The 12,506-nt window shown below is 40.9% G+C and overlaps 1 protein-coding gene across 1 annotated transcript in view; it reads left to right on the forward strand.

Moving 5' to 3' along the window:
- Nucleotides 1-12,506, forward strand: part of C11H2orf92 (chromosome 11 C2orf92 homolog) — a 57,647-nt gene that overhangs the window by 24,538 nt on the left and 20,603 nt on the right. The window contains exon 3 of the mRNA XM_027554628.1: nucleotides 8,115-8,198. The gene's annotated coding sequence lies outside the window, so the exon portion shown is untranslated. The remainder of the gene's footprint in view (nucleotides 1-8,114; nucleotides 8,199-12,506) is intronic.

The raw sequence follows: 12,506 nt of genomic DNA on the forward strand, positions 1-12,506 counted from the left end.
TGATGTCTCATTTACTAATTTTTGCTTTTTGTTGCCTATGCTTTGGATATATCCAAAAAATTGTTGCCAAGACCAATGTCAAGAAACTTTTATTCTCTGATTTCTTCTAGATTTTAAAAAATGAATGAATGAATGAATGAATGAATTTTTGCCTGCATCAGATCTTAGTTGCGGCATGCAGTATTGTTTGCTGTAGCACTTCATCACGGCACTCAGGCTTCTCTTTAGTTGTGGCGTGGGCGCTTAGTTGCCCCATGGTTCTTTAGCAGCTATATAGTTTTAGTTCCTTATGTTTAAGTCTTTAATCCATTTTGAGTCAAATTTTGTGAGTGGTGTTAGTGATCAAGTTTCATTCTTCTGCGTGTGATTATCCAGTTTTCTCAACACCATTTATTAACAGACTGTCTTTTCCTTGGCTCCCTTGTCAAATATGAGATGACTGTATATGCTAGGGCTTATTTTGGCTCTTGATTCTGTTCCATTGGTCTCTGTGTCAATATGTATAATAGTACCATACTATTTTGATTGCTAGAGCTTTATAGTGTAGTTTGAAATCAGAAAGTGTGACACCTCTAGCTTTGTTCTTACTTCTCAGGATTGTTTTTGCTATTTGAGAGCTTCTATGGTTCCAAATGAATTTTAGGATTGTGAAAAAATGCCACTGGAATTTTGATAGGGCTTGCATTGAATCTATAAATGGCTTAGGGTTGTGTGGACAATTTAATAATGTTAATACTTCTCATCCATCAACACAGGATATATGTCAATTTGTTTGTGTCTTTAAATTTATTTCATCAAAATCTTGTACTATTCACTGTATAGATAGATCTTTTACCTTCTTGGTTCATTTATTCCTAAATGTTTTATTGTCTGTGATGCTGTTGTGAATGAGATTTTTTTCTATATTTCTTTTTCAGATATTTCATTGTCAGTGTACTGAAATGCAACATAATGTTGATTTTGTATCCTGCAACTGTATTGAATTTGTTGATTAGTTCTAACAGTTGTGTGTGTGTGTGTGTGGAGTCTTTAGAATTTTTCTGTATATGATCATGCATGCTAAATCGCTTCAGTCATGTCCAGTTCTTTACGACCCTGAGGACTGTAGCCTGCCTGTCTCCTCTGTCCATGGGATTCTCCAGGGAAACATACTGGAGTGGATTGCCATGCCCTCCTCCAGGGGATCTTTCCAACCCAGGGATCCAATCTGTGTCTCTCACAGATGCATTGACAGGCAGGTTATCACTAGCGCCACCTGTCAACTGTGAAAAAGGAGATAATTTTACTTTTTCTTCTATGATTTGGATGCCTTTTGTTTCTATTTCTCGCCTGGTTGCTCTGGTTAGACTTCCAGTACTATGTTGAGTAGGCACGATAAGAGTGGCCACCTTTGTCTTGTTCTTAATCTTAGAGGAAATGTTTTCAACGTTTCATGGTTGAATATGGTATTAGCTATGTGTTTGCCACATAGAGCTTTTATAATGTTGAGATATGTTCCTTCCATACACAATTTGGTGAGTGTTTTTATTGTGGGATGATGATGTGTTTTTTCAAGTGGTTTTTCTGTATCTGTTGAGATGATCATGCAATTTTTGTCTTTGATTCTATTAGCATAATATATCATGTTTATTGATTTACATATGTTGAACTATCCTTGCATCTCAGGGATAAATCCCACTTAATCCCCTTGCTTGATCCTTTTCATTTGCCATTGAATTCAGTTTAATATTTTGCTGAGAATTTGATATTTGTATTCATTCATCAGTGATACTGGTCTATAGTTTTGTTTTTGTTTTGTAGTATTCTTATCTGGCTTTGGTATCAGAATAATGCTAGCCTCATAACATAAGTTTGGGAGGGTTCCTGCCTCTTAAATTTTTTGGAATATTTTGAGGAGGATTCGCATTATTTCCTCCTTGTTTGGTAAAATTCAACAGTGAAGCCATCTGGTCCTGGGCTTTCCTTTGTTGGAAAGGTTTTGATTACTGATTCAGTCTCCTTATTCATTATTTGGTCTATTCAGATTTTCTGTTTTTTTCATGATTCAGTCTTAGTAAGTTTATTGCTAGGAATTTATCCATTTCTTCTACGTTCCAGTTGATATATATTGTTCATAAAGATTTCCTATTATTCTTTGCATTTCTGTTGTATTAGTAGTAATTACTACATTAGTAGTAATGTCTCCTCTTTTTTGATCTTGAGTCTTCTCTGTTTTTCTTGGTTGGGTTAGCCAGAGGTTTGTCAGTTTTGTTTATCTTTTCACCAAACTGACTCCTATTTCTGGTAAAATTTTCTGTTATTTTTCTGGTATCTATTTCATTTACTTCTGCTGTAATCTTTGTTATTTCCTTTCTTCTTCTAACTTTGGGCTTACCTTGTTCTTCTTTTTCTAGTAACTTAAAGCATTTTTTTTAAATTATTATTTAAAACTATTTTGGCTGTGCCATGTGGCTTGCAGATCTTAGTTCCCTGACCGGGGATTGAACCTGGGCCCCTGGCAGTGAAGGGCTAACTCCTAACCAGTGGACTGCCAGGGGATTCCCCTTTTCTAGTTTCTCGATATGTAAAGTTAGGTTGTATTTCATTTCACTTTATGTCATTTCCACTTTTATGGAGATATAATTGACACATAGTGCTGTATAAGTTTAAGGTATAGAGCATAATTATTTGATTTACATGCATCATGAAGTGATTATCATAAGTTTAGTGAACATCCATCATTTCATAAATACAAAATTAAAGAGGTAGAAAAAAATTTTTTTTCTCTTCATGAGAACTCTTGGACTTCCCAGGTGGCTCTGTGGTAGAGAATCTGCCTGCCAACGCAAGAAATTCAGGAGACAGGTTCCGTCCCTGTGTCGAGAAGATCCCCGGAGAAGGGAATGGCAACCCACTCCAATATTCTTGCCTGGGACATTCCATGGACAGAGGAACCTGGCGGGCTACAGTCCATGGGGTCTTGAAGAGCTGGCCACGACTGAGTGACTGAGCACAATCTGTATATATGTATGCACACACACTATACCTTCTTTATCCATTTATCTACTGATCGGCACTTAGGTTGTCTCCATGTCTTGACAATGAACATAGGGGTGCATTTATCTTTTCTCATTAGTGCTTTTGTTTTCTTTGGATCAATACCCAAGTGTGGAGTTGCTGGATTGTATGGTAGTTCTATTTTTAATTTTTTCCCATACTTTTTTCTGTAGTGACTACACAAATTTGCTTTCCCATCAACAGTGTATGAGGGTCCTTTTCTCCACATCCTTGCCGACACTTGCTGTTTGTTGTCTTATTTATTTGGCTGTGTTGGATCTTTGTTGCTGCGTGCAGACGTTTCTCTAGTTATGGCAAGCAGGGGCTACTCTCTAGCTGTGAGCAGGGACTTCTCACTGTGGCATAGCACGGGCTCCAGAGCTTTCAGGCTTCAGCAGTTGCCTACGTGGGCTCAGTGGTTGCAGCTCCCAGGCTCTAGAGCACATGCTCAGTAGTTGTGGCACACGGGCTTAGTTGCTCCGTGGTATGTGAAATCTTCCCGGACCAGGGGTCAAACTCGTGTCTCCTGCATTGGCAGGCGGATTCTTTACCACTGAACCACCAGGGAAGCCCTTGTTGTCTTTTTGACAATAGCTATTCTGACACGTTGAAGTGATATCTCATTGTGGCTTTGATGTGCATTTCACTGATGCTTAGTGATGTTGAGCATCTTTTCACATGTCTGTTGGCCATCTGTGTGCCTTCCTTGGGAAAAAAATCCAGTCAGGTCCTCTGCCCATATCTGCTCCCAGGACAGGAGGTAAAGGGGTGTGGAAGTGCAGCCCCAGCATTACCTTTGCATCCATCTGAAGGTCTCAGAGTCTTCCAGGGTCCCAGGGGTCTTTGGAGGAGATGTGCATGTCCCACTGCCCTCCCTCCTGCCAGGGAGGGTGGAAAGGAAGTGTTTTTCTGAGGTCTGGTTCCTTTGGCTCTAATCATAATTAGGCATGAAAGGAGGTGAAAGTGGCTGGTGATGGAATGCTGTGGAATCTGTGGCAGATATCTCTTTTTTCTGTCACATACTAACATCTTTGTTTTCTTTGTGTTTTATGTCTTTCTTCTTCCTGCATATCATTCCACTTGCACAGGGTTCCAATGAGCAGAAAGCAAGGAATTAATACTAGCTGATCTGGGCAGGGGTGGGGGGTCTTTTTTTTTTTTTTTTTTTTTAAGTTTTATTGATTGATTTTTGCCTGTGCTGGGTCTTCGTTGCTGTGTGGGCTTTTCTTTAGTTGTGGAGAGTGGAGATTACTCTCTAGCTGTGATGTGCAGGCTTCTCTTTGCAGTGGCTTCTCTAGTTGCGGAGCACAGACTCTAGGGTGCGCGGGCTTCGTTGGTTGTGGCACCTAGGCTCAGTAGCTGTGGCTCCCGGGCTCTAGAGCATGGGCTCGGTAGTTGTGGTACATGGGCTTAGTTGCTCTGCAGCATGTGGGATCTTCCCAGATCAAGGATCGAACCTGTGTCTCCTGCATTAGCAGGTGGGTTCTTTACCGCTTAGCCACCAGGGAAGCCCTGGGGGTTCTTATAAGTAAGATGATGATCAGTAGTTTCCAAATACTCGGCCTTTGTTGCATAGTCCTCACACTGGCACTGTGTGTTAAGTGCTTTTACAAACATCATTTTATTTACTTTTCACAAACATTCTATGTATTAAATGATCATGTGCCCATCCTTCCAGTGAGGGAATAGAAGCTCAGAGAGGTGGAGTTATTTGCCCAAGATCACATCTTGGTAAACAATAAAATCAGGATTTGCTTCTAGGTCTGTGCCAAAAAGGGTCTCACTGTGAGAAGGTTTCTGGGAGAGGCATTAGGTTTCAGTGGCAGAAAATGATGTGTATCTTGTGGAAACAGGGAAGAGTTTGTTTTTATAAAGGAACAGCTTGGGGACAGTCGTGGAGGAGGGGAGAACGGCAGCAGCAGGAGCAAGAAGAAAAACTATGACATTAAATATAATGAAATCCGGGGCAAAATTTGTAGTTGCATATTTACAGAGGATAGTGTTTCCTGAATCAACCATCTAGTGTAATCACAATGATTCAGAAATGCTTTAGATAGACCAAGTTCCCCTTTTTAAGACAAGGCATTGTGTTGCATTTGCATCATTTATTCACCATATTTGTAGACTACTTGAGGTACTTACAGAACAGAATATGCTAATCCCAGATTACTGGTATTAACATACCTTTCTTTTCTTCACTTGAGATGAAATTCTACTGCAAGTGTTTTCCAAAGTTCCATTAGAAGAAACAGGAACAGCAGACAGATCAATTACAAAGAGAGACATGCAAGAAAGCAAGTATATGTCTTTAAAACTCTAAGTACACATTTCTAAAGGCTGATGTACCAGCCAGACCTCTTATCATTGCACTGTGCTTTACTGCTTTTTTTTTTTTTCTTTAATAGAAAATTATTTAATTAGTATACATGTGTTCCCCATCCTGAACCTTCCTCCCTCCTCCCTCCCCACACCATCCCTCTGGGTCGTCCCAGTGCACCAGCCCTAAGCATCCAGCATCGTGCATTGAACCTGGACTGGCATCTCGTTTCATACATGACGTTTCACATGTTTCAATGCCATTCTCCCAAATCTTCCCACCCTTTACTGCTTTTGGCAGATACTGTGTTTTTACAGACTGAAGGCTTGTGGCAACTCTTCATTGATCATGTCTCTTGGTGCCATTTTCCCCAACAGCACGAGCCCATTTAGTGTCTCTGCATCACATTTTGGTAATTGTCACGATATCTCAAACTTTTTCATTATGATTGTATCTGTTATGGTGGTCTGTAATCAGTGGTCTTTTATATTATTACTACAACTCATTGAAGGCTCAGATGATGGTTAGTATTTTTTAGCAATGAAGTTTTTTAAAATTAAGTGCATGATTTTCTTAGACAATGCTACTGCACACTTAATGGATTACAGTGAAGACATAACTTTTACACACACTGGAAAAAAATCCTGGTGACTCGCTTTATTATTACATTAGCTTTATTGAAGTGGTCTGGAATAATTCAACCTGCAATGTCTCAAGATGTGCCTGTATTGTATTATTTTTACTACTCTATCATTTTAGCATTCCTTAAACCGGGTAGGTATGGGGCAAAAACAAATTGAGATATGGAAGAAAGAATCGCTGCCTATGGAGTTTATGGTCTTAAGTATGAATCGCCTTGTATTTAGGGGTGATCCCTGAAGTTTAAAAGTCAGACAGGTTCTCTCACTCTGGAGGCTGTTCAGGGGACAGGAACTAGACTTTCTAATGGTGTCCTTTATTTCTGGTAGAATTTGTAATGACTCTATTCAGCAGCCCTTCATAGTTTAGGGCACATGTGCTCCACTCACTGGCTTCTGAGAAGGAAGCCCTCCCACATCCCTTCCCATCACTGCCCCTATTGTAGCCACTGGAAAACATTGGCACTGAGAAGCCAAGCTGATTTCTCTGTTCACACTGATGCTCAAATGCGAAAGCTGAGGGAAAGAAGCTGGTCACAAATGCCCAGAACATGGACATTAGCCCAAATCAGACAAGGGACTGAGAAATCCTTTAAGGTGACACTGTGTGCATTAGGATAATATTAAACTTAGGTAATATTTATTGGAATAAGCCAGGCATGCATGCCATGTTGAAATTGCAAAGCTGTTGGCAAACCTGTTTTATAACTAACACCCCTCCTGGTGCATTTTATAAACCACATGATTAAATCAGTGAATTTTGTACCGTGTAATAGTGATGGTGTGTCCCGCACAATATCTTATTATGCCATTGACTGACACTGTGTGCTAAACACATTTTAGAAAGTGCTTGAGTGTGTCTATTCCTAGTAATTCACCAGTGTCTCATGAACAGAGATATGGGCATTTGTCATGCACTGGATCATAGTAGTCATACTTTAATCATTTGGCATGCATGAGGTAGGCCTTCCTATCAATTGTTTCTTTGTAGAGTTGAAAGTTGCCATGTGCACAGATTACTCAATGGCTATGCAGATTATGAGGAAACCATGAGAAAACTGGTGTTATCGCTGGTTTTGAGTTAAAAGTTCATATTCTTGCAGACACTTCATGAGTGCTCTGCAGAATTCAGAATAGATGGCTTCTGTGGCCCGAAACACCTTCATTAGGGCACAAATATAGCCTCCCTGATAGGTTTGCCCTCTCCACAGGGGCCAAAGAAAAGGATTGACCTTGATCTTGAATCAAGAAAATGTGTTCAGACCCTGAGACATCACAACCTTCATTAAAAAAGCTTGATAATATAGCTCAAAATTTCCACAGGTTGCTATAGTCTTTTGGCACAATTAGCTCATGTCCTTGATGTAGCCACATGTGGGTCAGTAGAAGTCTTAACACCCATCCATACTGTCTTAGGGGAGATGGCTGACCCAGTCCATCACTGTTTGCAACTTCATTTTTTTCAATCCCAAATGACAACTTCAGGAATTCCTTGTGTTTATCAAACAAGTCAAGTCTGGATGACCTCAGGCCCCCAGGCCCCTCCTAAGTGTAAACCTACAGTGAGGATCAGTGCAGAGTATGCAGCAGGATTGTTCTCGTTCTTCCAAAGCAAGAAAGCATCACATTTCCAGAATGGTCAGACACTGACTGTTGGCCTCATTGCCTGTGGAGGGGAGAGTTTTGGTTGAAGAGCCACTGAGACGTGTGTCCATCTGCCTCCCTTCCTCCTACAGCTGAGCACTGAGCATACCCTTGCTTGGAACCAGCTCTGTTTACTGTCATCCATCACAGATAATAGCATTGAGTTGGGATGAGGGGCGAGCACCCTGAGTCTGAAGGTCACATGGGTGTATTTCCTCCTCCTTCCCACAGCCCTCCTGTGGTCCACATCTTTCCCTCCAGCCTCAGATGAGAAAGTCAAATGCCACAGAACTTCACTGTCCAAGGTCAAACAGTGTTCAAATGTCATACCAGAACCCAAGTCCAGTGCTCTCCCTCTAGGGCAGGCCAAGTGCAGGATGCTCCTCTCAGAATACCATCCAAGAGAGTGTCGATTTCAAAAGAATCAGACACAGATCCAGCAAAAGATTGACTCACAGCTAAGCTTTATTTTCCCATAGGTTATCCTTCACAAAAGAGCTCAAGAGAAACCGACTTTGCACTGAGTTCAAATAAGCGAGATGAACATTTGGCTAAATTGTTTGGTAGGTATCCCTCCCATGTGAAATGGTCAGGCTGTGTTTGTAGAATCTCACGCTTATCCGTGGTGGTCTCCAGATAACCTGTCCCTGCTGCTTTGTTGAGAAAGAAAGTGCTTTGCCTTGCGGCTAAAACAGGTTCCCTGGATGCCAGAATCTCAAGAAATTAAGCAAAACATAGAAAATAAACAGCTGAAAGGATTCTGCTCCCTGAAGAAGGTCCCGTGTAGCAGTGCAGGGCCGCCATCTGGGAGCTAGCTGAAAGGATTCTGCTCCCTGAAGAAGGTCCCGTGTAGCAGTGCAGGGCCGCCATCTGGGAGCTAGCTGAAAGGATTCTGCTCCCTGAAGAAGGTCCCGTGTAGCAGTGCAGGGCCGCCATCTGGGAGCTAGCTGAAAGGATTCTGCTCCCTGAAGAAGGTCCCGTGTAGCAGTGCAGGGCCGCCATCCGGGAGCTAGCTGAAAGGATTCTGCTCCCTGAAGAAGGCCCCATGTAGCAGTGCAGGGCCGCCATCTGGGAGCATTGGAAGTGCAGTGTCAGACCCCAGCTTGGACCAGCTTCGTCACACCAGTCTGGATGAGGTCCCCGGGTGACTTCTGCACATGTTAGAGATGGCAAGGCCTTGAGGCTGAGACAGACTTTCTCCCAGGTCTTTAGCCCTAACTGAGCATGAGAATCTCCTGGGAGATCATTAAAAAAGAGACAAGTGATCAGGTTACTTGGGGTGGGATGAGATGTTTGCATCAGTAATTATTATAGCTCTCCAGGTGATTCTAGTCTGGTACTTATTGATCTCTTCCAAGCTCCCCTGTAACATTTGAGAAAAACCAAGGCCTAGGTAGAAGATTGGAGAAGGCAATGGCAACCCACTCCAGTATTCTTGCCTGGAAAATTCCATGGACAGAGGAGCCTGGTGGGCTGCAGTCCCTGGGGTCATGAAGAGTTGGACATGACTGAGGGACTTCACTTTCACTTTTCACTTTCCTGCATTGGAGAAGGAAATGGCAACCCACTCCAGTGTTCTTACCTGGAGAATCCCAGGGACGAGGGAGCCTGTTGGGCTCCCGTCTATGGGGTTGCACAGAGTTGGACACGACTGAAGTGACTTAGCAGCAGCAGCAGATAGAAGATGGTGGGGGTAGGAAGTTCTAGGAATACATCTCTTAACCAAAGCTACACCTGAGCTGGGAAGAGCTATCTTAAGCAACTAATTTGGAGCTGCTGCTGCTGCTAAGTCGCTTCAGTCATGTCTGACTCTGTGCGACCCCATAGACGGCAGCCCACCAGGCTCCCCCGTCCCTGGGATTCTCCAGGCAAGAACACTGGAGTGGGCTGCCATTTCCTTCTCCAATGAATGAAAGTGAAAAGTGAAAGTGAAGTCCCTCCAGTCGTGTCCGACCCCTAGCGACCCCATGGACTGCAGCCTACTAGGCTCCTCCATCCATGGGATTCTCCAGGCAAGAGTACTGGAGTGGGGTGCCATTGCCTTCTCCAATGTATGAAAGTCATAAGATATCAATTGAACACTTGCATTGTCCTGAAGAGCCTAATACATTTTAGTGAATTTCAGTGTTCCATGTAGAGTCTACCATTCTCCACCCTCCAGCCCCATGGCAGGTACCCAGGTGGTTGGCAGCCCACATTCTCAGTGTGCTTGCTGGTGCCAGAATGGGCAATTGGGAACCTTTTCCTTCAAAAACTTGAGTGTATGTTGATCACTGCCTTTGATCACTGAGGGCTGGCACTGAGGCTCGTAGTCGTTTCACTTTCATGACCTGAAGAGGCTTCCAAGAAACTCTGTCAAGGATGAAAGAGATGGTGTTTTTGTTTTTCTCCTTTGGAAATACAGACACTTAAGGCCAGCTTTGTCAGGTCACTGAGTGACAGCAGACACAGGGAGCTGGAAACTCGGAACCCAGACACAGTAAGGAATACACACTTTGCCGGAACAGTTCAGAGAGGCCAAACTAAGCCTTAGCCCAACTAAGGCTGTAGCCCTTGAAAGCAGAAACTGGCCATCCCTGAGGACTGGGAGAGGTAGATTTCCAAATTTATCAAAATATAATACTCAGCATGTTTAGCTCTCAACAAAAAATTTTACAGAACATACAAATAAACAGGATAGAATGGCCCCTTCACAGGGTGAAAAAAAAAAGAAATGGATAGAACTCATCCCTGAGGAAGCCTAAAAATTGGAATTATTCATCAAAGATATTAAATTAACTGTCTTCCATATGTTTAATGAGTAAAGGGAATGATAGACAAATAATTTGCAGAAACCAGGAAAACAATGTTTGAACAAAGTAGGAATATCAATAAGCAAATAAAATTATAAAAAAGAGCCAAATAGAAATCTGAAGTTGAAAAGTACAGTAACTGAAATGAAAAACTCACTGGAGGGATTTGACAGCAGATTTGAGCAGACAGAATTAAGGATCCTTAACTTTGACCTGGGACATTTGAAATAATCCAGTCTGAGAAGGAGAGAGGAAAAGATGAAATGAATAAACGGAGCACAAGAGACCATGAGACACCATCAAGAATACCAGCATACATTAATACACCTTAGAAGTCCCAGAAGGAGAAGCGAGCAAGAGACAAAAAATGTCAGGAAGCAATGCTGTAATAAAGCTTCCCAAATCTGATGGTTATTCACATCCAAGGTGCTCTACAAACTCCGGGCTGGGTAAATGGAAGAGAGCCACACTAAAGCACCTTATAGTCAAATTGTTGAAACCAAAAGACAAAGAGAATCTTGTGAGCATCAAAGAGAGAAGTGACTCATTATGTACAAGGGATCCTCAATAAGATTAATGGCTGACTTCAACACAAACATCTTGGAAGCCAGAAGCAGAGATATGACATAATTGAAGTCCTAAAAAAAAAAGTACTGTCCCCCAAGAATTCTGTATCTAACAGAACTATTCTTTGATCATGGAGGAGAAATCAAGACATTTCTGGGTAAACATAAGCTAAGAGATCTGCCCTGATAGAAATACTAAAGAGAGTGCTTCAGAGTGAGATGAAGGAATACTAGACAGTAAGTCAAAGCCATAAGGAAAAAATAAAGAACGCTGGTAAAGGTGACTATATAGGTAAATATAGAAGCCAATGTTATTGTCATTTTGGTTTGGTTTGTGACTTTCCTCTTTTTCTAGTATGATTTAGAAGACAAGTGGGTAAAACAATCTATGTAATAGATTTATAACAAATGTTTGTGACAAGATTTATAACAATATATGTTAATAGGCATGCAATGTCCATAGATGTAATCTAGGATAATAACAACATAAAAGGGGAGGGATGGAGATGTGTTAATATATGAGCTGTGTGTTTGTATGCTATTGAAACTAAATTGGTACTTTAAACTAGGTTGTAATAAGTTTAACATCTTAATTGCGAGCCTCGAGGTAAATATGAAGAAAATTTAAAAATACAGAAAAAGGTATGAAGGTGCAATCAAAATGTAACATTGCAGAAAACCAAAGAACTCCCAAAGAAAAGTAGTAATGGAGGAACTGAGGAATAAAAAATATATAAGTGGAAACAAATAGCTAGATGGCATTAGTAAATTCTTCCTGATCAGTAATCACATTAAATGTAAATGAATTAGATGCTTATTAAAGCGGAAAGTAGCAAACTGGATAGAAAGAAAGGATCTCTTTGCTGTCTACAAGAGACTCAGGGTAAAAGGATACAAAGAGGTTGAAAGTAAAACAATGGAAGAAGGTATTCCATGCAAATATTCACCAAAATAATATAGCTGGAATGGCTAAAAAAATAGATTTCAAGTAAAAATGTTTACAAGAGACAAGGAAGCACATATATTGATAAGAATTTCAGTACAGAAAGAGGACATAACGGTTATAAACACTTATGTACACAGCAACAGAGCCCCCAAATATATGAACCAATAATGGACAGAATTGAATGAAGAAATAGTTCTACAATAATACTTGGAAACTTTAATATCCAAGTTTAAATAATAGATAAGACTAGATAATCAATAAAAAATAGAATACTTCCCTGCTATAAGCTAATTAGACCTAACAAACTTATACAGAACATGCCACCCAACAACAGCAGAAAATACATTCTTATCAATTTTGTATGTAATATTCTCCAGGATAGACCATATGTCGGCCACAAAACAACTCCTGAATACATTGAAAAAGATTAAAATCATATAAAGTATCTTTCCTGATCACATTGGAATGAAACTAGAAATTTATAACAGAAAATTGGAAAATGCACAAATATATGAAAATGAAACAATGAAAAATTGAAGAGGAGGGAAAACTTCCTAACTCATTTTA

This window comes from Bos indicus x Bos taurus, chromosome 11 (assembly GCF_003369695.1).
Source record: "Bos indicus x Bos taurus breed Angus x Brahman F1 hybrid chromosome 11, Bos_hybrid_MaternalHap_v2.0, whole genome shotgun sequence".
NCBI lineage: Eukaryota > Metazoa > Chordata > Mammalia > Artiodactyla > Bovidae > Bos > Bos indicus x Bos taurus.